Consider the following 26,163-nt stretch of genomic DNA (forward strand, 5'->3'; position numbering starts at 1 on the left):
CCAAAGAAATCTATAGAGTCAACGCAATTTCTATCAAGATACCAATGATGTATTTCACAGAACTAAAGCAAAGACTCCAAAAGTTTGTATGGAACCACAAAAGACCCTCAATAATGACAGCAATCTTGAGAAAAAAAGAACAAAGTTGGAGGAATCATGCTACCTAATATCAAACTATACTATAAGGCAATAGTAATCAAAACAGCATAGTAGTGGCATAAAAACAGACACATAGGTCAATGGAACAGAATAGAGAGCCCAGAAATAAACCCACACCTTTATAGCCAATTAATATTTGACAGAGGAGGCAAAAACATTCAATGGGCTAAAGATAGTTTATTCAATAAATGGTGTTGGAAAAATTGAGCAGATATGTGCAGAAAGATTAAACTAGACCACATTCTCATGCCACATACACTTAAATGGATTAAACATTTAAATATTAGACTAAAAACCATAAAAATTCTAGAAGAAAAAACAGGCAGTAAAATCTTAGACATTGCTCAGAGCAATAATTTTTCTGATATATCTCCTTAGACAAGGGAAACGAAAGAAAAAAATAAACATATGGGACTACATCAGTCTAAAATGTTTTTGCACAACAAATGAAACCATCAACAACATGAAAAGACAACTCACTGAATGGGAGAACATATTCACTGATACATCTGGTAAGGGGTTAATATCCAAAATTGATAAAGAACTTATCAAACCAAACACACACACACACACACACACACACACCACAAATAATCCAATTAAAAATGGGCAAAGGGCCTGAATAGACACTTCTCCAAAGAAGGCATACATCATCAATAAATGAATGGATCAAAAACTGTGGTACATTTACACATGGAATGCTGCACAGCTGAAAGAAAGAAGGAACTCCTACCCTTCACAACAGCATGGATAGAACTGGAGAGTATTATGCTAAGTGAAATAAGCCACATGGCGAAAGACAAATACCATATGATCTCAGTTATAAGAGGAACCTAATGAACAAAACAAACAAATAAGCAAAATAGAACCAGAGTCCTGGAAACAAGGAACAGACTGACAGTGACCAGAGGGGGGTGGAATGGGGAAAAAAGGGGAAGCGTCTAGCCAAGGAACATGTATAAATGACCCATGGACATAGACAACAGGGTGGGGATTGACTCTGGGAAGGGGGGTGGGCGGGGCAGGGGAGAGCAACAGTAAAAAAATTGGGACAACTGTAAAAGAAAAATAAAAAGGGAAAAAAAAGAGGACATATAGAGGGCCAATAGACATATAAAAAGATGCTCAATGCCACTAATTGTGAGAGAAATGCAAATTAAAACCACAATGAGATACCACCTCACACCTGTCAGAATGGCTATCATCAATAAATCAGCAAACAAATGCTGGCAAGGATGTGGAGAAAGGGAAAACCTAGTGCACTGTTGGTGGGAATGCAGACTGGTGCAGCCACTGTGGAAAGCAGTATGGAGATACCTCAAAACATTAAAAACGGAACTGCCTTATGACCCAGCAATTCCACTTCAGGGACGAAATCTGAAGAAACCTGAAACACTAATTTGATAGAATATATGCACCCCTATGTTCATTGCAGCATTATTTACAGTAGCCGAGATTCGGAAGCAGCCCAAGAGTCTATCAGTAGATGAGTGGATATGACAGCTGTGGTACATCTATAGAATAGAATACTACTTGGCTGTAATAAAGAAAATTTTACCTTTTGCGACAGCATGGATGCTAAGTGAAATAAGCCAGTCAGAGGAAGGTAAATACTGTAATATGTCACTCATATATGGAATCTAATGAACAAACTAAACTAGCAAGCAAAGTAGAGGCAGACTCATAGATGGAAAGCAGGCTGACAGTTCTCAGTGTGGGGTTGTGTTGGGAGGTAGAGGAACTGAGCAAAAAAAGAAAAAGAACTCATGGACATGGACAACAGTGTGTTGGTTATGGTGGTGAGGAGAGGGGTGGGTAGAGGTGGAAGAAGGCATAAGGGGGATAAAGGGTAATGGAAATATACAATAAAAATAAATACATATACAAAAAAATAATTTTAATACAGAAATAAAAATTTTAAAAAGTTAAATGTCAACATTTAAAACTCAAGATATTTCATGCCAGGAGCTGGGTGTTTCTGACTCTGTTGAGAAATCGGAAGGCCTAGTTTTCGGCGTCTTTCTCACGATGGGAAGGAGCTGTGCGGCTGTTCCCTAGAAGTGGTCATGGTCTACCCAGCATGCCACAGTCTTCACCCTTCTCTCTTCTTTTCCTCATGCCAAGTGTTTGTTGTCCTTGATGATCTTTAACGTCGTTGTGTTTTCTTCTTGTTCTCATCTGCCTGCTACCCTGGACACCTGCATTTTCACCCCCATTACAACAGGAAAAGACAAAAAAAGATGTTTGATTGATGATAAGAGGGTTTTTTCATAAAGAGTCTTGGAAAATAATGGCTGAATGATAGAATTTAGCTTTGATTTATATTTGATTTTTTAAAAAGTACAGTGACTTGCCTATTATCATACAATGAAGGATAATTTTCATCTAGCTTCCATTGGAAAATGCAAATCAGTTAGCCATTTGACCCTGAAAAGATGTGAACAGGACTGGCTTTAGGCCAAAATGCAGTGAGTCAAGGTGGTTTTGAATGACCTCCAGCCAATATTTTCCTCACATTCCCTTCTTCCCCCCTTAAAAGCTCAGTGTTCTTACTGCTCAATCCTCATCTACCCATCTTGGGTGTAACTCTTATATGTTTTTAGCACCCCTTCTCTAAATGTAAATGATACTATTAAAAAAAGATATTTTTATTGGAAAGTATCTAATAATATAATTCATAATAAGAAACACAAGACATAAATAATTTCCTGTTGCCTTTACCCAAGGATATTAACATTTTAATTCAAAGGAGAACCTTGAAGTTTATTAGAAGTGTAATTATAGAATTTGGAGACTGAAGAGAGGTTAAGTAAGAATCCTTTAGCAGAGGTGTTGGAGCCCATTCCTAAAGTTGGCCCTAAGTGTAGCTTGAGCCAAAACCTGGAACTATGTTTGACCAGTGTAGATGAATTACGATGCATGTAAACAAGGTCTTTTTAAAGGTTTCCCCTGACCGGTGGTTTTCTGATCTGCAAAGTGGAGGGGTTGGTACTTGTGCTGCTTGGTGCCATCACTTGCTTATCTGCCAGGTTTCCTTGCAAATCCCATCAGCTTTTCATCACAGGCACTCCATACCAGCCCAGGAGAGTTGGCAGTAGTGGTGAAGCCAATATTGCCTTCCCATAAGATAAATATAAAAGTCTGCTCTTACGTTCCATGAGTGCAAGGACCATATGTGGGTCATATTGAATATCCAGTAGGCAAAAAATATATTCAGTGGGCATTGGGCCCCACTTGTATACTAGAGAGGTGTAAGCAATGCTTCTCCCAGAACCCAAAAGGGGGAATCTCTGGTCTCAGGCAGGCTCATATCAGAATGAAGTGGCCTTATCATTTGTATGGGGTTATACTCACAGCATAGACACCTTTAAGACTGAATCATTTTGCCAACACAACTCAGCAATTTTGCAAACTAGGCAGAAAAAGCCCCAAAGATTTGGTTTGTATTCAGGTTCTTTTTAAGGCTAATATGATTTTTGGTGGGGGCAGGCAGCAATTCCCTCAAGAGACACCAGAGAGACAAAATCTTTTGGTGCTGCTGGTGATGGTTTGGTGCTTGAGAGCTATCAACATGAATTTCAGAGTGAAGAGTGAGGTCAGGGGAGTCTGTGACAGAACAGATATCACTGGGCTGAGCTGTGATAACCAGTAGGCTCCAAGTCAGTGCTACTTATCTAGACATTTAAACAGTCTTTTCAGATATTGCAGCCCTACTGGGTCCTCCTGAGAGCATTTTAAGATAAACATTCCCAGCTCTGTCCAGATTTCTCATATAATACATTTACAAACTTTGTTAAACCATGTCACTTTGTTGCTCTGAACTCTGTGGAAGCTTCTGTCCCACTCAGAGTAAAGCCAAACGCCTCCATGGCCCACAAGGCACTACCTGATCTGGCCCTGTCACATTTCAGCTCTTGCTACCCTTTCTTGTTTCTGTCTCTAGCACAGCAGGCTGCTGTAGAGCTTTTGTGCTTGCTGTCCTCCCTGCCTAGAACATTCTCCCCCAGCTATTTTCATGGATGTTCGTTTGACTTCATTGAGGCCTTCTCGGCTACCCAGCCAAATACAGTAGGTCCTCAAGGAACTATGTTCCCTTCGCAATGATTCATTATAATGTTGAGGGGAAAAAAGTCAATCCCCAGCCAAGCCACTGTCTGTGTGGGGTTTGCACGTTTTCCCTGTGTCTGGGAGTGTTTTCTTGAGGGCCCCCGTTTCTTCCCACACCCCAAAGATGTGCACATGAGGTGAAGGTGCGCCTCCACTGTCCCTGCCTGAGTGAGTGTGAGTGGCCCTTGTGCTGCAGGGGCCTCCCGTTCAGCGTAGGTCCTGCCTTGTGCCCAGAGCTGCTGGGACAGGCTCCAGCCACCTGCAACGCTGAACAGGAATAAGTGGGTTAGAAAATAATTCTCTTCCTTGTGTTTATTCATCTTTCTTAAATGTATGCATAGCTCACATTTATTACAATGTTGAATATTGGAAGTATTTTGGGTCTTTATTTAGAAGTCTGTAGATGTTTCTGTGACCAGAAATATGCCATAGGAACTTAACATACATATATAATTATAAATAAATAAATATACATAAATTTGAGCAGGCTTGAAATATTTTAGTGTTGGGCATACATGATCACAAAAACTTTGGACAGTTCAATAGGACACCTTTAAGAATAATCAAACTCAAGATCATATTATTTTTTCTTAAAAACTATAGTTTACGGCTGGCCTTAAAAATAAAAAGCTCCAGCGCTCCCTTCAGCAGCACATATAGTAAAGTTGGAATGATACAGAGAAGATTATCATGGGCCCTGTGCAAGGATGACATGCAAATTTGTGATGCTCATTTTATATTTTGTGCAGTGCCCCAGCAGGTATCCTCATACCCCTTGAATAGCTCGCAAGAAATATGAGTCAAAGAACAATGTGTGGCACTCAATAGCAAAATCATGACTTTTCACTATAGAAAATAAAAATTAAAAAATAAAATACATAAAGAGCTCCATCTCATAAAAAAATTTCAGGAAATTTTTATCTCCAAATACCTTTTTAAAGGAAGATTTTATTTATCACGGACATGGACAATGTGTGGTGATTACTGGGGAGAGGGAAGTATAAGGAGACTAAATGGTAATGAAAAAAAAAGATTACAAAAGAACAAAAGACACATCTGAAGTTCTTTAAAAAATAAAAATGTTTTTTAAATTTATTTTTAGAGAGAGGGGAAGGGAGGGAGAAAGAGAGGAAGAGAAACATCCTTTCACACAGGGGATTGGCCCACAACCCAGGCATGTGCCCTGACCGGGAACTGGACTGGTGACCTTTTGGTCCAGGGGACAATGCCCAACCCACTGAGCCACACCAGTTAGGGCTCTCCAAATACTTTTGAAATGCCATCAGATTCCTGTAGTAATGTGTTGTCCAAACGCCTGCACAGGTTGTGTCTTTCGTGCAGGTCCTAAGGGATGACACTTTTCTTTCATGGTTTTTCTCAAAGTTTTAGTGACAGCATTACAAATTCTTTTCAGATTAAGTAGTGTGTATTGGATACTTGAAATCCAAAACTATTTTTAAAGACAAATATAATAATATAGCAAAAAAGACTGTGTGTGAGAAGAACTGAAAAAAGAAAAAGACAATTAATGAAGGCTCAAAGCAGAAAGCAAGAAATTATTCCAGAGAGACAGTAAATGTGGTTAGAGAACTAACCCATATTTAAGTCAGAAATATATTCTGAATTATTGAAATCTGAATGACTTATATTCTATTAGAGGGAAAATGGTATTAGAATAAATATTAAAAGGAGTCTGGATCTCGGGAGCATTAATCTTGCCTATTAGCTTCCTTCAGTGTATGTGTCTGTTCTCTTCTCATATACTCACATTACTACACCCACCATCCACCACAATCACTCCTTCTGGTGCTTTTCACAGAGTAAACTCCCAGTAAGGATCTTTAAGGAATTCGTAAAAAAAATGCACTCATGATGGAAGCCATCTCTATAGCACACTATGACCATGGAGTGAAAAGTGAAAGTTACACTGATGCTTTAAGTTGCTATCAGTTATTCTAATTGCATTCCAATGGATGTGATTACAGCACTACTCAGTGCCGGGCACAGTGCTTGGCATTAGGGACAGACAAGACTCGGTTCTTGTCCTCAAGTGGCTGACCATTTTGTGGGGAAATGGGTTGGAGTCTAACAGTCCTAAAACATGCTGAATTTTCCCCCAGAAGAATGAAAAAAAGTACTGGGGGACCATGGAAAAGGAGTAGGACAGTGAAAAAAATGCTAGTTCAATTTTTAGGTTTTTGAGGAACCTCAGTATTGTTTCCATGTGGTCGCACCGATTTACATTCCTACCCACAGTGCACATACTTGACAATACGTGTTATTTTTTTAATCTTTTTTGATAATAACCATTCTAATAGGTGTGAGGTGATATCTCACTGTGGTTTTGACTTGCATTTTTCCCTGAGATTAATGATGTTGAGCATCTTTTTATGTACCTGTTGGCCATTTATGTCTTTTTTTGAAAAAAGAAATGTCTATTTAGATTATATGCCCACTTTTTAATAGGATTGGGATTTTTGCAAAGTTGATTTTTTAAAATACTTCTTTGAATCCTATGTTAATACTAAACACATTTATTAGTTCTAAAGGGGTATTTTTCTCATAGATTTATTGGGATTTTCTACATAGACAATCATATCATCTGTAAATAGGCAGTTTTATTCCTTCTTTTCTGAGCTGAATGTCTTTTATTTCTGCTTCTTGCTTTATTGCCCTATCTAGAACTTTTAGCATGGTATGGAAAAGAAATTATAAAAGTAGACATCCTTGTCTTGTTCCCAGTTGTGGAAGTAAAGTATTCGGTCTTTTATCATTAAGCATGATACCCTTTATTGATGAAATTTGATGAAGTCTTCTTCTATTTCTAGTTTGTTGTTTTTTTAATTATGAATCGTCGTCGGCAGCCGTCCGTCTCGAGAGACGATGGTGTAGCTTCTTAAGAGTCTATCTGCACCCCCGAGAATGGCTGTGCAGTCCAACTCGGGAGTGACACGGTATCTGTCTCCTCCCGTGTTGAATCGACATCTTGCGATGACGCTGGAGTGTCCTCTCCAGTGAAGCTGAAGCTACAGAGCCTGGGCAGGGTGATATGGAGGGTCTGCTGTTGCCCATGCAGCAGACCCCCCCTCTCTTCGCAGCTGAAGTGTCCAAGGGAAAGACGGAGTCAATACAGCTTGGCTTCAGGTGCGCCGCAGGAGTTGCCGGTGTTGACAACAACGTCAAACCGCCTTAGGGACTCCGGCTCCGGATTTTCTGTCGGGGTTTACTCCCTTAGCCTTTCCCCTGAAGAGGTATGCCGCAAGGCAGTGGAGGTTTTTTGGAGTCAGAGTTTTCCTTCTCTGAATTATGAATAAACATTGAATTTTATCAATTTTTCTGCATCAAGCATATGGTCATGTGGTGTTTCTTCTCTAGTCCTTTGATATGATAAATTACATGGGTTATTTTTGAATTTTAAACAGGCTTACATTCCTGGTATAAACCTCATTTGGTTATGATATGTTTTTCTTTTTATACATTGTGGATTTGATTTGCTAATATTTTGTTGAGAAGTTTTGCAGTCATGTTCATGAAGAATATTGGTCTGTAGTTTTATTGTACTGTCTTTTTCTGGTTTTGTTATAAGGGTAACTTGGGCCTTATAGAATAAGTTGGGAAGTGTTTTCTCCTCTTCTGTTTTCTGCAAAAGGAGGTTTAGATATAGTTTCATTTCATCTTTAAATGTTTGCTAGAATTTGCCAGTGAAGTTCTCTGACTAGAAGATGTTTTTGTTTGTTTTTAACTATTAATTTGGTTTTTAGAAATTGATTTTTCACTATGAATTCAATTTCTAGAAATAAATGTAACATTATTCATATTTTTCTTATTGAGTGAATTTTGATATATATTTTTTGCTTTTAAGGGATTAATTCATGACTTCTAAGTTTTTGAATTTATGTGCATAGAATTCTTCATAGTATTTCTTATTATCATTTCAATGTCTGTGAGTTTATAGTAGTATCTCCTCTTTCATTGTTAGTTATTAATTGATGTCTTCTTTCTGTCTTTATTTATCAGTCTGGCTAGTAGTCTATCAATTTTATTGATCTTTACAAAGAACCAGATTTCATTTCATTGATTTTTTTCCTATTATTTTTGTTTTCAAGTTATTAATTATTGTACTTATTAGGTCTTCCTTTTGCTTGCTTGGGTATTATTTACCTTTTTTTTGTTTGTTTGTTTCTTAAGTTGGAGTCTTTAATTGTTGATTGAACACCTCTCTTTTGAATCAGCATTTAGTGCTATGACTGTCCATCTAAGCACTGCTTTAACTGCACCTTGCATTTTGATGTGCTTTGTTTTATTTTATTCAAAATATTTTCTAATTTTCCCTGGAACAGTTATAATAACTTTTCATGTCTTTGCTTGATAATACTAACGTTAGTGTAAGTGGGGGTTGGGTTTGATTGCTTTTTCTCTTCATTATGGTTCTTGTTTTCTTGCTTCTTTAATTTGTGATAGGATGCCAGGCATTTTGAATTTCACCTTGTGGAGTGCTAGATATTTTAGTATTCCTATAAATATTCTTACACATTGTTCAGGGACAGGGGTAAGTTACTTGGAAACAGCTTGTTTTTTCTAGGTCTTGCTTTTAAGCTTTGTTGGATGGGAACAGTCCATCATTTAGGGTTAATTGTTCCATGTACTTTTGGAAAGACCCTTCTGAGTCCATCACCTATGAATTAGGAGGTTTTCCACTCTGGCTATAAGGATCATGTGCTATTTCTGGTAGCATGTGAACTCTGGGGATTGTTCCTTTTAATCCTCTTGCGTGTATTTTGGTTTTTTTTTTTCTTTTCAGTCTTTGGATCATTTCTTCACATGCATGTAAGATCAGTTCTTAATTTAATAACCAAGGGAACTGAAAGATTGCAGGAGTACCCTCTCCATGTAGCTTTCTCCTCTGGTTCTCTGCACTGTGAACTTTAGCCACTTTTGCCTTTGGATTTTCACCTCTGTATCCCCAATTCAGGGAGTCAGCCAGGCTCTTCTCAGCTCCCCCTTCCTCTGTCTGTAGCCAGATAGTAAGCTGAGGTTGTCACAGGACTTGATTATCTGGGTGATAAAATATAAGTTATTGCCCAGTAGGTGTTTTCGGAAGTGTTTGGAGGGGAAAGTCAATTGAGTACAGGAGAAAAAGGTTAAACCAGGTTAGCTTGCCAATAAAGATTTTGCAGTCTCTGAACATGATGGCAGCACAGGAGTGGATAAAAACTGTGAGTCAGATTTCAAGAACCTCAGCAAAATGTGAAGAGTGTTGTCATCATCATCTTCTTTACCACTACTATTTTATAGAGCTTTTACTCTGAGATAGGGATAGGAGCTTCATGTGCATTATAAATTTAATCCCAGGGGTGGCCTCGGAGGAGCTCTTCTAGCCCCCCAACAGAGAGAAGCATAATTGACTAATGGTCCCACTGCTGTCTTCTGATGCACCCCTGTGTTCATGCACTTCCCACTCCTCCTCACAGCCATTGACTGAGTGAGCAGGGACAGAGCACAGGCTCCAGGACTCTTTATTGACCTTGCTGAATCTGCCTTAGAACTGGACCAAATCTAAGTATTTTCCTTTCACCCACGCAGCATCAGTCAGATCTGCTTTTTGGTCCAACAGCTCTTTTAGCCTCCTTCAACTCCCCAATTTTTCCCACAGGCATTTTCTGCAGGAAGTTTCTTGCGTATGTAATGTTTTGTTGTCTGCTTCACAGAGGTCCTGAACTAACACATTCCTCAAGTCATTCAAGGGACAGAAGAACTGTGTCTCTCTGAGATTCATATGTCAAAGTCCTAACCTTCAGTGTGACTATATTTGGAGATATGACCTAACAGGAGGTAATTAAGGTTAAATGATGTCATAAGGGTGGGGCGCTAACCTGTATAAGGCTGGTATCCTTATAAGAGGAAGAGACTCCAGGAATCCCCCTCTCACTGAGTGCACAGAGGAGAGGCCTGTGAGGATACAGCCAGAAGGTGGCATCTGCAACTCAGGAAGGGTTCTCATCAGAAGCCAACCCTGCTGGCCCCTATCTCTTAGACTTCTGGCCTCCAAAACTGTGAGAAAATAAATGTCTTTTGTTTAAGCCTCCCAGTGTGGTATTTTGTTACTGTAGCCTGAATCTACAAATATGCTGTTGTTGTACCTGTTGTATAGATGTGGATACTGAAGTCTGGAGAGGGTCACAGTCATGACTGGCTAAACCAGTATGAGATCCAAGGCTGGTGTGACAATACCTATAGCTTGTCATAACCATGCTATCTGTCATTCTCTGGGCCAGAGAGGATGGGGAGGTTATAGCTTCAGTGTGGGTAGACTTTAAGTAAGGATGAATTATTGAAGAAAGGCTTCAGAAGAGATGGAAGGGAGTTTGGAGAGCTTCTCACTCTGCCTGCTGGTTGTTAAAGGTGTGGGACTTGAGAGACAAGCAGCCTTTATTACCAGAGAAACCATCTCTCTAGGTTGTAGCGGGAAGAGCATTTGGAGGAATTATTATGGAAGAGTCAAAGTCCTTGACCTGACAGACAAAATACTTCATTAAGAAAATTCCCATTGACAAGAATTTCGTTTTATCCAAGTTCACCATTAGCTATCACCATGTGGTGGTAGAACAGCCCAATGGAAGTAAGATACAAAATGTGGCTGTGTGGTGACCTCCAAGGAATGCAAGTCAGAGCTTGGGTGACGAGGGGGTGTGAGCTGACAGAGGGACATGGTGGGAAAAGCCCTCTGAGTGAACTTCTCAAAAGTCTTACAGGGAGAGGACCCATACTGCAGGTGTGGCAGTTGCTGGGGGCTAGACACAACACTGAGCAAGTACCGGCTTTTTCGTATCTTCACAATGTTTTGGTGCCTTGTAGACACAGCTAAGATGTCACAGATGCAAATAATTTAGTACTGTGTTGTCATTTCTTGTTAAATTGCCTTAAGCTCAACATTAGCAAAAGTCGTCTTAAGTAAAGTTTTCAATATTTACTTGCTTTTGTTATATAGATTATTTTGCTTATAAGACACTTTGATTAAAAGTAGTTTTATAATGATGTATTGTATGTTATTTTATCTCAAATGTCTTGGACTTTTTCAGGCAGTTAGAAATGTAATCTCTTGGAATCAATGTCCCACTCCTGCAGTGAGAACAGCAGCTCCTCCTTTCCCAAAAGAGGTAGTTTAGGAAGAAAAGGCTCTGCTTTTACTAAAGAAGCCCCAATGTTGTTTAATTTAAATAACTAACTTCCTGGAAAACTGGATGTGGTGTGTGTGTTGTTTTTGTTGTTAGTAAACAGGAAGCCCTTAAAGTGACACACTTCAAGGATATAAATCCAGGTTTTCTTGTAGTTTGTTTTGGGATGGATATTCTTTCCCTTCCCTTTCCCCTTCATTTGAAAGTCCTATATTAATTACCCAGCTTTGTTTGTTTTTTTGGAAGATATTCTGAAGTGGTACCCCACAGACATAATATGACAACTATGGAATTTCAGTTTTTGGTTGACTGCTTGTAGAGAGGTTTTATTTGGATGTGAATGCTAGACATTGGCTTTTTAAAACAGATTATAGCTATTTCTCTTCCTCCTCCTTTTTTTTTTTTAAAGAAAATACTTGTGGGAAAGTAGTTCAGCATATCTTATTAATGATTTTCCCCTTGGATTTTTGTTTGTTGCCCACCCTATCCCTCAGATCTTTGTAACTAAAAATGAGCTTCAGTTCTTCATCTTGGTTACACAGTGGCTTAAATGTTTGTTGATATGTTACTTTGTTTATTAAAGTTTGTATGATTCCTTTTCTTGCTTTGATCCCCTTCTCTCAGTGATCTGTTTGCTAAACATTGTGCAAATTTTTTTAAATGTAGATTATTATTTGGCCTCCCTAAACTTTGTGATCATTGATATTTTTTACTTTAGTCACTCAGATTCTTTTATGAAATTAGTTCAGCTCTTAAAAGTTATTTGATTTGGCTTTGACTCTGTGTGGAAATGTGCTGTGATTTTCATGAACTTTAATGTTTCCAGTCTTATGCAGGGTAGGACCTGACAGTTTTCAGCACTTGCCCTGCAACCAGGGAAACCTGTATTGAATAAAGCCCTTGCAATTGACCAGTACCTAATTATTCTTGATGTGCACAACTCTGTAAATGGCTCTTGGCCAAGAGTTCTTGTGCTGTTCATGGTAGGGAAAAGAAAACATAGGAACATAGGTGGCTGGCTCTTGTAAAGACCTTAAATAATATCATCTAGTCCAAAGATATCAAACACGTGGCACAAATACCACTACTCTTCCCTTCCATGACAATAGTAGATCTCAATAGTAGACCATGGTTCTCTTTCTGTTGAGCCATCCATGGCCACACCATCTTTCTTGACATGGTATGCCAGGCTTCTGTTATAATGCCAATGTAGCTGGCATATGAGATGGGATCTCTATCAGTACATCATAACATGTCTCTATAAACATCTGGATATTTGGGGAAGTTCACAGTGAGGCAGAAGAGTGAAATGGCATGACCTCAAACTAAAGTCACACCACTGTGAGATTTGGGGCAAAGTTCTTAATCCTTGTAGGCCTATTTCCTGACTGATAGAATGTGGGTAGTAACAGAGACCACATCCTTAGACTGTTGGGAAAGTAAAACCAGAATACTTTATAAGGAGCATGTAGCACATTGCTTAGTAGCATCACCACCATCAGCATCGCTAGAAAAAGTGACTTGTTGGAGATTCTAAAACTAGTTAGGAGAGACAGTGTTTCTCAACTTCAGCACTACTGACAATGAAATAGACAGATGCTTCTTCATTATGGGATTGTCCTGTGCCTTGCAGGATGTTTAGCAGCATCTCTGTCCTCTACTTACTAGATGCCAGTAGCCCCACCCCCAAAATTGTGACAAATGTCTCCAGACATTGCTAAACATTAGACGAATCCCAACTTCACCTATAGATTTTTAAAAATGTTAATCTATTGTGTCTGAATCCACTGTCAGGTATGCTAATTCTGTTGGTTTTGTTGCTCAGTGTTAAGGAATCTTTTTCTTTTTAATTTTTATCGGTGGTTTTGACATCTCTGTCTTCATTATCAGGCAACAACTTTTCCTATTTACCAACCTGTGGACAGTTTTGAGTAACAGTTTAACAGCTCCATCTTTTGATTTTGCTTTTGTAATAGAATTTAAAATAATGTCAAGGAAAATGTTCACAGTAAAATTTTCAGTGATAACAGCTACATTTCAAATTGTATAATAATAATAATGCAAGTATAATTAATCTGAATACTTATTATGTGTTAGATAACTAGGCTATGAGCTTAGTGTTCCTGATGTCACTTAAATGTCATGATACACAAGGCAAGCATTATCATGCCATTTGACAGATGATGGGACAGAGGCACAGAGCACTTGCTCAAATTCTCACAGCTACTATGTGGCAGAACAGGCCATCCATACTAGGCTAGTTGTCTATAAGGCACACACATACACTAGAAAAAGATGTGGATGGATATTCGCCCAGGTGTTTACCTGATTGTTTATAGATGATGGGATTATGGATGTTTGTTATTTATACTTACTGTTTTCCAAATTTTTAGCTTTGAGCAATCATTAAAAAAAAAGTATTAGAAAACAAAATTATAATTATATAGTCCTGTAACTTTATAAAACAAGCGATGAATATGTTTACAACAGTATATCTCCTATTTATGTGATCTTGCTTATGATTGATTCAAAAGCAACAGGAATCACATTTTAATTTCTCATGTTCAATATCAGAATGGAAACATACAGCCCCTTAATGTAATACAAAGCTAGTTAAAAGTGGGGGTTTTGCACGTTTGTAAGCTGTTTTTTCCCAAATAAGGTTGTTCTGTAAGTAATAATATGGGATTTCAAAATAAACATATTACATGCTATAGATCCAAAAGAATGTTGTCCTTCAAAATTTCCTACCTTGGAAATTATATGCTTGTTTCAGGGATGCTACCAGTAAATTTCAGTTTTGATTATTGCCTTTAAAGCTACTCTCTGAATGAGACAAGAAACCCAGGTTTCATTAGTTTAGAAAAACACCAAGAATCACCCATTTGATTGCCTGCTTCCTTCCACCCAGACATGCTCTGAATTTCTATTTGGTCATCTTCAAAAATCAAACAGATAAAATTTAACATAAGAGGCAATGTTTTGATCAGTGTCTTAATTTTCTCTTGGAAATTCTAAAAAGGGAGATCCAAATATGGCTTGATGAATGGAATCATTGTCAGAATAAGAGCAGAGATCCTCAGCATGGTTAATTATATGTAGTGCACACATTTGGAACCATAAATTCAGGTGTGTGTGTGTGTGTGTGTGTGTTCATTTGCATCATTTTATAGTAATGCATAATGTGTTTAAATTCTGACTGTATTTGCCTGGTTTTATTCTCTATGGCATACGTTTCCAATTTTAAATAACTTTGAAAGTTCTCTTGTGTGTCTCCTCATACAGTTAAAAGGTCTTGGTGAATCTGGGGTCCAGGGAACCACTGAGTCTGAGGACATGTGTAAATACATATGTCGAGCTAGGAAACATACAGGTCAGCAGAGGCTCATGCTTCTCTTTGTCTGCTGGACCTGACATGTAGGTCTTGTTGCTGGTGGAGTTCCAGGTGAGTGGAGATCCCAAGGGTGGCTCCTGAGGACCTCCCAGCTAGCTCACTTGTTTGGGACTGCCACCCAACTTTCTCGGTGCCTCTGAGGCTCCTGCTCAGGACAGCCACACTCTTGTCTTTGGGCTCCCTATGAATGAAACTTCATTTTCATTGAAAATTTAATTTCTGACTTGGGTGTCAGTATCATTATTTTATAGTGAAGGAAGGAAAGGTCATATGAGATGAGGTTCCCTGATGGCAGGGATCTTGCCACTTAAGCATTCATTTGTTTGTTCATTCATTCACTCAAATATTTAAGTACCTACTCTATGCTTCTGAGGAATTTGTAGTGAGCAAAAGTGAGCAGGTCTCTGGCCTCATGGAGCTTATTTTGAGAGAGGGAACCAGACAATAAATGAGTACATAAATCAAGAACTAAGTCAGAATTTTATATATTAATTTGGACAAAGGCAGGGAAGTTTCTCTGAAGAGGTGGCATTTCAACTGAGAACTGAAGGCTAGAAAGCCCCAACCATGCAATAAGTCTGAGGAAGAAGAGCACACCAGGGAGATGGAACAGGCAGGGGACAACTCCAGTGCCCTAGCACAGCATGAAAGGTGTAGAGTAATTGTATCCTCAATACATAAAATAGGCAGAAAATAGCAGTATCTTAAATAGGGCAATCCTGACGTAGGTGAATTATAGAGAAAAGAATTTGTAAGGACACTAGAGAGGATGGAATTCTAAACTATATTTTCTTTCATTATAAACCAGAAAAGCCAATATTGCCACATAACCAAAAAGCTGCTGTAATTTTTTTAACTGTGAGAAAAGCTAGAGTCTTTCTTTTTATGATTCTTTTTGCTCTAGAATAATATGGCTGTATTGGATACTAGAGGAGAGGATTTTTGAGAGCATGTGTGTTTGCTCTGTTCACATTATTTCTTTTCCCCAGAAGGAGACCAAACTGTTTATAGGGAAGACAGAGACAAACAACTGGATAATACACTTCCAAACACTTGGGAACATGTGAACTTTCAGCCAGCACAGAGATCCATGAGGCAGACATGCTTGATGCTTTTGAAACATAGATGTTGCTGCTTCCTTAGAGATGAAAATATAAATTATACAGACCATTATCATCTCCTCTCCAGAATTCTATCTTCTCTATTCTGACCCAGAGAAATGCAAAATTTGTTTCGTTTGAGCATAAAATTGATGCTGCCCCCTTCCCTGCTGGAACAACTAAAGAAGATTGGCCTCTTTTACCTTCTGCTGTTCTGTATCATAAGACAAGCATTCAGAAAGGGCTACTTCCTTTTTCCTGGAGGAAAGACTGGTTTTGTTGTGCCACCTGGAGCCTTGTATGTATGCCAGAGTCATAATCTTCATTGCCACCATTTCTCTTTGGGCCCTGAACTCTTTTCAATGGAATGCCACAGCTCACTTGCCACTGAGAGATATATTCTCTCTCTTTCTCTCCTTTCCCTCCACTATCCCTCCATTCCTCTTTCTCTCTGTCTGTCTTCCTCTCTTCCCCTCTCCCTTCATCCTAAGAACACAAATTTTGGCACCCTTTGGTTTTCTTTATCTTTCTAGGACCTGCGCACTTCTTCCAGCTCTGTTGTTGGAGGCTCAGTACATTTTCCGGTGCACTGATCTTCTAACAGTTGGTACAGAACCCTTCGAACTTGTTTGCAGTACGTTCTTAACGAGCATATTACCGTTATACTTAATTTCTTTCTCCATTGCCTCAAAATCTACAAAAGCTTCATTTGGTGTTTTCTTAGAGTTTAAGTGATAATTCTCTGCTGATATGTTCAGTTTATATTCATAAATACAGCCTCTAATTTCTTCTAAAAATATGCTCAATTGAAAAATTAAAAGAATGTAAGCACCACGAAGGCAAGGATTTTTGCCTTTTGTTTCCTACTCTTCCCTCATGTCTAAGGCAGTGATGGGGACGCAACAGCATGCAATGACTATCTGTCGGAAGAATCATTGCATGAAACTGACTCAGGCTTGCTGTCCGAGGGCCCTGGCAGACACTCACTTCTGCTTCTCATAAGAAGGTGCCTCCAAAGCTGAACCAAACCCTGCTAGTTTGTAAAACCATCAAAATGCCAAGGTTAGCAAAAGTCTTGGGAACAAACACTTGTTTTCCTCAAATTATTTTACCCATCTAGCAATCATTCAGTGAGTGGCAAGTGACAATGAAGCTGCATCTGGCAGGCTTTGTAGTGGCAGGTGAGTTGATGTACTTCAATTGTACAGCTGCATCTGGTGGCAGGCTTTAAGTCAGAATTTGACACTTACTTTAGTCCATATATGGCCCATGCATTATTTTATTTTATTTACCACTTCCATCTGCGCCTCTTCCCCGTACTGCACACTTGTCTCAGTCACAGTTTTGGTAAGTCCATAAGCTAACCCCAGCCAAAGTGAGCACAAAACAAATGTTGTTGGAGTGCTTCTTTGAAAAACGGGAAATACCCAATGATGACATAGCAGAAGACTCCAAGAATGCCAACAAAAAGAGAATGCCACTAGTCCTGCTTAAATTATGGCTTCATTGCAACAGGTGATTCACATTCTCCAGGCCCGCTTTGTATAATATGTGGTGAACAGCTATCCAATGAAACCACGAAACCTTCAACACTGTTTTAACCACATGGAGACTAAGCCCCCTGCATTACAAGACAAGGCATTGGAGTTTTACAAAAGGAAAAACAAACATGAACATTAAGAACAGAAGCAATCATCAAAGGCCACCACTTCATCAAGTGTGTCTGCACTGAGAGCATCATTCTTAATGGCTAACTGCATTTCTAAAGCTAAGAAGCCCTTTACTATTGGTTGAGAGTTGACCCTGCCTGCTGCTAAGGACATTTGCCATGAACTTCTAGTACAGGCTGCAGTTCAAAAGGTGGCACGTGTTCCTCTTTCAGCTCACACCATAACTAAACAAATCGATGAAATAGCAGAGGATATTGAGACACAATTTTTAGAGGGGATTAATGAGTTACCGTGGTACACAATCCAGGTTGATGAGTCTACCAATGTTGACAACAAGGCAACAATGCTTGTTTTTGTGCAATATATTTTTCAGGAGGATGTGCACGAGGATATGTCATGTGCACTTTTGTTGCCAACCAACACCACATCTGCAGAACTATTCAAGTCTTTGAATGATTACATATCAGGAAAACTGAATTGGTCTTTTTGTGTCAGTATAAGCACAGATGGAGCAGCTGCCATGACTGCACGGCTTTGTGATTTCACTACTTGTGTCCAAGCGGGTGCTTCTGAATGAGTCTACGCACTATATCATCCATAGAAAAATGCTGGCTAGTAGATGTTACCTGCACTTAACAACATTTTGCAGGATTAAAATTATCAACCATGTTAAAGTATATGCTCTTAACTCATCTGTTTGCACAGCTCTGTGAGGAGATGGACACAGAGCACGCATGTCTTCTCTTATGCAAAGAAGGGAGATGGCTTTCTAAAGGTTGATCACTGGCTAGAGTTTTTGAGTTACAAGAGCTGCTCCATAGATTTCTTTTAGAGAAACAAGTCATCACTGGCAGCACATTTCAGCGACACAGAATGGGTCGCAAAACTTGCTTAGCTGTGTGACATATTCAACCTGCTCAACGAACTCAATCTGTCACTTCAAGGGAGCATGGCAACTGTGTCCAAGTTAGCAGATAAAGTGGCTGCATTCAAAACTAAATGGGAATTATGGGGGCGGTGAGTGGACATGGGATTTTTGGCATGTTTCAAACATCAGCGGAGATATGGAAAGAGACTGAGCCAGGGCCTGCTTTCTCCCGGCTGGTGCATGATCACCTATCTCAGCTTTCAGAAGAGTTTGAGCATTATTTCCCAACCACAAAAGACCCCCAAATTGGGAAGAAATGAATCCATGTCCCATTTGTGAATAAGCAAAGTGCATCAACTTTGTCTGTGCTAGAAGAGGATCAGCTACTGAAATCAGTTGCAAATGACAGTGGCCTTAAAAGTATGTTTGAGACAATTTCAAATCTCCATATGTTCTGGATTAAAGTCAAGGCGGAATATCCTGAGATTGCCACAAAAACATTAAAAAGCCTGCTTCCATTTCCAATATCCTGTCTTTGTGAAACAGGGTTGTCTTCCATGAAACTGGACCGTGGTGCCAAAAAGGTTGAGGAGTGTTGCTATATGCTGTTTAGGAGCCTTAGAGAAAGGGCAGAGTCAGTATTGAGAAGGTGGAGTTTGTGACAGGCACTGACCCTCCCTTCCATATGCCAAATGGTACAGTTGGTTCTATAGCTTCCTACACCTGAGATGCAAATACCCTAGGACTTCTCAGAGGAAGGGTAATTTTAATTAGACCATCCAGGTAAAGTTTCTGCCTAATTTAAGTTCCATGCATCATCTTATGAGATGGAATACCCTAAAGTTCTGATTCTATATGTTGGCACTTTCTTTACTGCATGATTTTACACTGAGAGCTCTGAGTCTGACACAAATATCTGACACTGTTAATGCAGCATGGATTGTAATAAAGTTTGCATGATTGTGACAGAGCACACTTTGCTGCCAAGACTTCTGTCAGATTGAAAAGGGGTTAGTGGTGATGGACAATGGCCATGGGGCCACCTTTAGCTCTGTGGGCTCCAAAAACAACAAACTTCATTTTAAGCCACTATGTTTTGAAAAGAAAATTATTTGGTTACTCGGTAATAGGTAGACGTGAGATTGATTTCTGCTATTCCTTGTGGTAGGGAGAGGAATGTTGGTATTCCAGAGAGAGTCCTGCCTGCCTGCCCTGGGGGCTACCTGGAGTAGTAATTCTCACCTGAGAGCAAATTTGGCTCCCAGGGGACTTTTGGCAATGTCTAGGGACTGGGAAGTGGGTGGAGCCACTGGCATCTAGTAGGCAGAGTCCAGGGATGCTGCTAAACATACTACAATGCACAGGACAGTCCCCCACAGCAAAGAATTATCTAGCTCTAAAAGTTGCTAGTGCCCAGGTTGAAAAACCCTGATCTGAAGGAATCCTGCTTAGTTTCATGAAAATGCCCTTGCCTGGAAAGGTGATTCTTCTGTTGCTGCTGTCCAGTTCTGACTTGAAAAACTTATCTTTCTTATTCTTGCATCAAGAATTAGTGAATTGGAGGCAAAGCTGATTTCAGAAGTGGGTGGGGCAGGCAGCCTAAGTGGCATGATTTAAAAGATGCTGAGAAAGTCCACACGAAATGTTCTTGTACAACTCAGCTCCAAGGCCTAGAATTCCTTGAGTTAAAATCTGGAGAAGGACTTCCGGCCAAGATGGAGGTGTAGACAGACACACTGCGTCTCCCTCCACAACTAAGAAGGAATACAACTACCTGAAAACTATAAACAACCAGAAGTTCCAGAAAATCAAACTGCCTGGAAGTCCAGAAAACAAAGATATAAAGAAGAAATACTCATCCAGACAGGTAGGAGGGGTGGAGCCAGGGCGGAGAGGATGCGGTGTGGTGGTGGCAGCAGCTGTAGCAGCAATAACAGCCGCGGAGGGCTGGCGGAAAGTGCAGTCACACATTTAAAAAGTCAGGAGGGACACCTGGGGAGTGTTCCCAGCTCCTCACCAGACCTTGCAGCTCACAGTCCCAGCACCAGGGAAAATCAAGCCTCATTGCTTCTGACTGTGCAGACCAGTAGGGGTTGGGGTAGAGGGAGAAACTGCTGGTCGGCTCAGTGGAGTCTGCTTGTTTAAGGGGCCCCCATGGTCCTAGAATGTCTGTAGACCCACCCACTCTGGGAACAACAACCAGGGCAGCAGCTAGAGGGGCACTGGTCCGGTGTGGAAGTGGGAGAGGTGCCTGGAAAAGGGGCAAGTGCTGGGCGGGCAGCATTGTTCCCTCTCGGACCCCTCCTCCACATACAGCACCACAACGCAGTGAAATAGGTCGCCCTGTACTGACAAATCCCCAAGGCTCCACCCCTTACAACATAACAGGAGCGACAGCTCTACCTGGGACATGGAGGTAAACAAACACAGGAGCCTGTCAGAATGAGGAGACAGAGAAGTATGGCTGGAAAGACGAAATGGATCAAGGTTCCAGTGGGAGAACTAAGCAACAAGGAGATAGCCAACCTAACAGATGAGGAGATAGACAACCTAAGAGACACAGAATTCCAACCACTAGTGATAAAGATGCTCACAGGCTTGACAGATATGATTGAGTACGGCAAACACAGAAGAGAAGAAGTGAAGCCTATGCTAAGTGAAACAAAGGAAAATCCACACAAAACCAATGGTGAAAGGAAGGAAACCAGGGTTCAAATCAATGATTTGGAACATAAGGAAGAAAAAAACAGTCAACCAGTACAGAATGAGGAAACAAAAATTGAAAAAAATGAGGGAAACTTCCCAAATTTTGTGAAGGAGATGGACATACGTGTCTGGGAAGTATGTAGGGTCCCAGGCAAACTGGACCCAGAGGGTACCACACCAGGATGCATTATGATTGAGATGCCGAAGGTGAGAGGTGAAGACAGAGTCCTGTGGGCAGCAAGAGAGAGGTGGAGAGTTGCCTACAGGGGGGTGCCTATAGGACTATCAGCTGATTTCTCAGAGGACACTTTGCACGCAAGATGGGACTGGCAAGCAGTATTCAATGTGATGAAAAGCAAGGACCCACAACCAAGACTACTCTATTCAGCAAAGCTATCATTTAGAATGGAAGGGCAGATAAAGTGCTTCCCAGACAAGATAAAGCTAAAAGAGTTCATTATCATCAAGCCATTATTATATGAAATGTTAAAGAGACTTATTTAAGAAAAAGATCAAAACTATGAACACTAAAATGACAAACTCACAACTATCAACAACTGAATCTAAAAAATAAAAACAAAATCCAACTAAGCAAAGCAGAATAGGAACAGAATCATTGGTATGAGGATCATTTGGAGGGTTATCAACTGGAAGGGGCAGGGGGAGAAATGGAGAAATGGTGCAGGGATTAATAAGCATAACTGGTTGGTACAAAATAGACAGGGGAAAGGTAAGAATAATATAGGAAAGGGTGAAGCCAAAGAACTTATATGCACGACCCATGGACATGAACTAAGGGGGGTGGGATTGCTGGAGGGAAGGGGTATACTGGGTAGAGAGGAGCAAAAGGGAAAAAAATTGGAACTACTGTAACAACATAATCAATAAAATATACTTTAAAAAACTGTTCTAAAAAACAAAGTCTACAAAAAAAAAAAAAAAAAAAAAACTGAAGAAGCACTGAACAGGGAGTCAGGATTCCTGAGTTTTGACTCAAACTCTGCTTCTTCCAAATGCTCTAAGAGTTGTTGAGCATTTCCTCCATACTCAACCCTGGGTTCGGCACTACACATGCCTTCACTCGTTCCATCCTCTTGGAAACCCTGTAAGAGGTGTGCACCTGTGTAGAAAAAAAAACAAAATAAAAATTTTAGTGCTAATAAATGAATTCAGGAAAGTTGTAGTATACAAAAATAATATACAGAAATGAGCGATGTTCCTACATATTAAGAATGAACTATCAGATAGAGAAATTAAGAAAACAATCCCTTTACCATTACATCCCCCCAAAAAGTACCTAAGAATACATTTGACCAAAGAGGCAAAAGACCTATAACCTGAAAACTATAAAGCACTGATGAAAGAAATTGAAGATGACAAATAAATGGGAGGCTATATATACCATGCTCATAAAGTGGAAGAATTAATATTTTTACAATGTCCATACTACCCCAAACAATCTATAGATTCAGTGCAAACCCTGTCAAAATACAAATGGTATTTTTCATAGAATTAGAACAAATAATTCTCAAGTTTATATGAAACCACACAAGACCCTGAATAGCTTCAGCAATCTTGAGGAAGAAGAACACAGCTGGATGTATCACGCTTCCTCATATCAAACTATACTACAAGGCCACTGTAATCAAAACAGCATGGCACTGGCATAAACACAGACACATAGATCAATGGAACAGAGTAGAGAGCCCAGAAATAAACTTGCACCAATTTCGTCAATTAATCTATGACAAGGAATATGTAATAAAGAAAAGACAGTCTCTTCAATAATGATATTGGGAAAACTGGACAGATACATGTAAAAAAGTGAAGCTGGACAAGTTTCTTTAACTGTGTACAAAAATTAACTCAAATGGATTAAAGAAGTAATGTAAGACATGAGTTCACAAAACTCTTAAAAGAAAACATAAGTTATAAATTCTCTGACATTGGTCTTAGCAATTTTTTTGTACATATCGCCTCAGACAATGGCAACAAAAGAAAAATAAATGAGTGGGACTACACCAAACTAAAAAGCTTTTGGACAGTAAAGGAAACCATCAGCAAAACAAAACAAAACTACTAAGTGGGAGAAGTAATTTCCAAGTTATATATCTGATAAGGAATTAATATCCAAAATATATAAAAAACTCATAGAACTTAACATAAAAAATCTGATTAAAAATTGGGCAGACAGAATGATCAGACAAGAAAAAGAAAGAAAAGGCATCCAAATTGGAAAGGAGGAAGTAAAACTGTCATTGTTTGCAGATGACATCATAGTGTACATAGAAAACCCTATAGGCTCCACCAAAACACAGCTCAACCTAATAAGTGAATTTGGCAAAACAGGTGGATACTAAGTAAGTATTCAGAAATTGAAATCATTTTTGTACACTAACAATGAAATAGAAACAGAACAATGAAATAAAAAACAGAAACTAGGAAAATAATGTCATTTACTAAAGCAACAAGAAAAATAAAGTGCCTAGGAATAAACTTAATCAAGGAGTCAAAAGACCTGTACTCAGAAAACTACAGAACACAGGAGAAATTAAGGAAGACACAAATAAATGGACGCACATACCGTGTTCATGGATTGGAAGAATTAACATCATTAAAATGTCCATACTACCTAAAGCAATCTATATATGCAACACAAGTCCTATTAAAATACCAATGGCATATTACACAGATATAGAACAAATATTTCAAAAATTTATATGGAACCACAAATGACCCCAAATAGCCTCAGCAATTTTGAGAAAGAAGAACAAAGTAGGGGATCACAATACCTGATATCAAACTATATTACTAAGGCCACTGTAATCAGAACAGTCTAGTACTGGCATAAGAACAGACACATAGATCAATGGAACAGAATAGAGAGCCCAGAAATAAACCCAAGTCTCGATGGTCAATTAACATTTGACAAAGGGGGCAGGAGCATAAAATGGAGTAAATATAGCCTCCTCAATAAACGATGTTGGGAGATTTGGACAGATACATGAAAAAAACCATGAAATTAGACCACCATCTTACATCGTACACCAAAATAAACTCAAGGTGGATAAAAGACTTACATATAAGTCATTACACTATAAAAGTCCTTGAGGAAAATACAGGCAGTAAAATTTCAGGTATCCCATGCAGCAATATTTTCACCAATGTATCTCCTAGGGCAAGGGATATAAAGGAAAGAATAAACAAATAGGATTACACCAAGTTAAAAAGCTTCTGCATGGTTAAATAAAACATAATCAAAATGAAAAAGGAACCAACCGTATAAGAAAACATATTTGCCAATGATACCTCAGGCAAGGGTTTGATCTCCAAAATACATAAAGAATTCATATGACTCAACACCAGGCAGACAAACAGTCCAATTATAAAAAAGGGAAAGGACCTAGACAGACACTCCCCAAGGAGGACATACAGAGGACTCATAGACATATGAAAGGATGCTCAACATCACTAGCCACCAGAGAGATGCAAGTTAAAACCACAATGAGGTACCACCTCTCTCTGGTCAGAATGGCCATCATTAACAAATCAACAAACAACAAGTGCTGGCGAGGATGTGAAGAAAAGGGAACCCTAGTGCATTGTTGGTGGGAATGCAGCCATTGTGGAAAACAGTATGGAATTTTCTCAAAAAACTAAAAATGGAACTGCCTTTTCATCCAGTGATTCCACTGGGGTTATACCATAAGCATCCTGAAACACCAATTCAAAAGGACCTATGCATCCCTATGTTCATAGCAACATTATTTACAATAGCCAAGTTCTGGAAACAGCCTAAGTGACCATCAGTAAACGAGTGGATCAAAAAATGGTGGTACATTTACACAATAGAATACAATGCAGCAGAAGGAAAGAAGGAACCTCTACCCTTCATGACAGCATAGAAGGAATGGAGAGTATTATGCTTAGTGAAATAAGCCAGGCAGCAAAAGACAAATACCATATGATCTCACCTATAGGTGGAACCTAATGAACAAAACTAATGAGCAAAACTAACGAGCAAAATAGAACCAGAGACATGGAAATAAAGAACAAACTGACTGTGACCAGAGGGGAGGGAAAGGGGAATAATGGGGGAAAGAGGGGAAGGGTCTAGTCAAGGAACAAGTATAAAGTACCCAAGTACCCATGTACATAGACAACAGAATAGGGATTGACTGTGGGAGTTGGGGAGGGGAGTGGGTCAGGGGAGAACAATGGGGGAACAATTGGGACAGCTGTAATTGAACAACAATAAAATAATAAAATATATGTAAAAATAAATTCACCTTTTTAAAGTAAAAGAAAATTAATAAATAAAGGCTGGGCAGAGAACCTGAATACACCTTTCTTCAAAAAGGACATGCAGATGGCCAATAGACATATGCAAGGATGCTCAAATTCATTAATCATCAGAAAATTTCAAATTAAAACCATGATGAGTTATTACCTCACACCTTCAAAATAACTCTTCATCAATAAATCAAGAAACAAATATTGGTGAGCGTGTGGAGAAACTAGAACCCTTGTGCACCGTTGTTGCTACTATAAACTTGTGCAGCCACTGTGGAAAACACCATGGAGCTTCCTAAAAAAACTAAAAATAGAACTGCCATATGATCCAGCAGTTCCACTTATGAGCATTTATCTGAAGAAATCCAACATTAATTCAGAAAGATATATGCATCCCTATATTCATTGGATCATTATTTACATTAGCCAAGCTATGGTAGTAAACCAAGTGCCCATTGATAGAACAGATAAAGAAGGTGTGAATATATATACAACATTAAAAAGCTTCTGCACAGCTCAGGTGTGCATGCATGTGCACACATACACCCAATGGAATATTACTCAGCCATAAAAAAATGAAATATTGCCATTTGCAGCAACATGGATTACTTGGAGTATTACGCTAAGTGAAGTAAGTCAGACAGGGAAAGACAAATACCACATGATCTCACTTATATGTGGAATCTAAAGA

The 26,163-nt window shown here is 39.2% G+C and overlaps 1 long non-coding RNA gene and 1 other non-coding gene across 3 annotated transcripts in view; one reads left to right on the forward strand and one right to left on the reverse strand.

Annotated features, from left to right (window-relative positions):
• Positions 1-1,163: 1,163 nt before the first annotated feature.
• The window catches only part of LOC150004676 (uncharacterized), a 34,507-nt gene continuing 9,507 nt past the window's right edge, over positions 1,164-26,163 (reverse strand). For both annotated transcript variants that reach the window (XR_016512398.1, XR_016512399.1), the window contains exon 3: positions 1,164-2,357. This is a non-coding gene — a long non-coding RNA (uncharacterized LOC150004676). The remainder of the gene's footprint in view (positions 2,358-26,163) is intronic.
• Positions 4,902-5,008, forward strand: LOC150004677 (U6 spliceosomal RNA). Its single transcript, XR_016512477.1, has one exon. It is a non-coding gene; the product is annotated as a U6 spliceosomal RNA (small nuclear RNA).

Source organism: Furipterus horrens, unplaced genomic scaffold (assembly GCF_987537825.1).
Source record: "Furipterus horrens unplaced genomic scaffold, mFurHor1.1.pri manual_scaffold_7, whole genome shotgun sequence".
Taxonomy (NCBI): Eukaryota; Metazoa; Chordata; class Mammalia; order Chiroptera; family Furipteridae; genus Furipterus; species Furipterus horrens.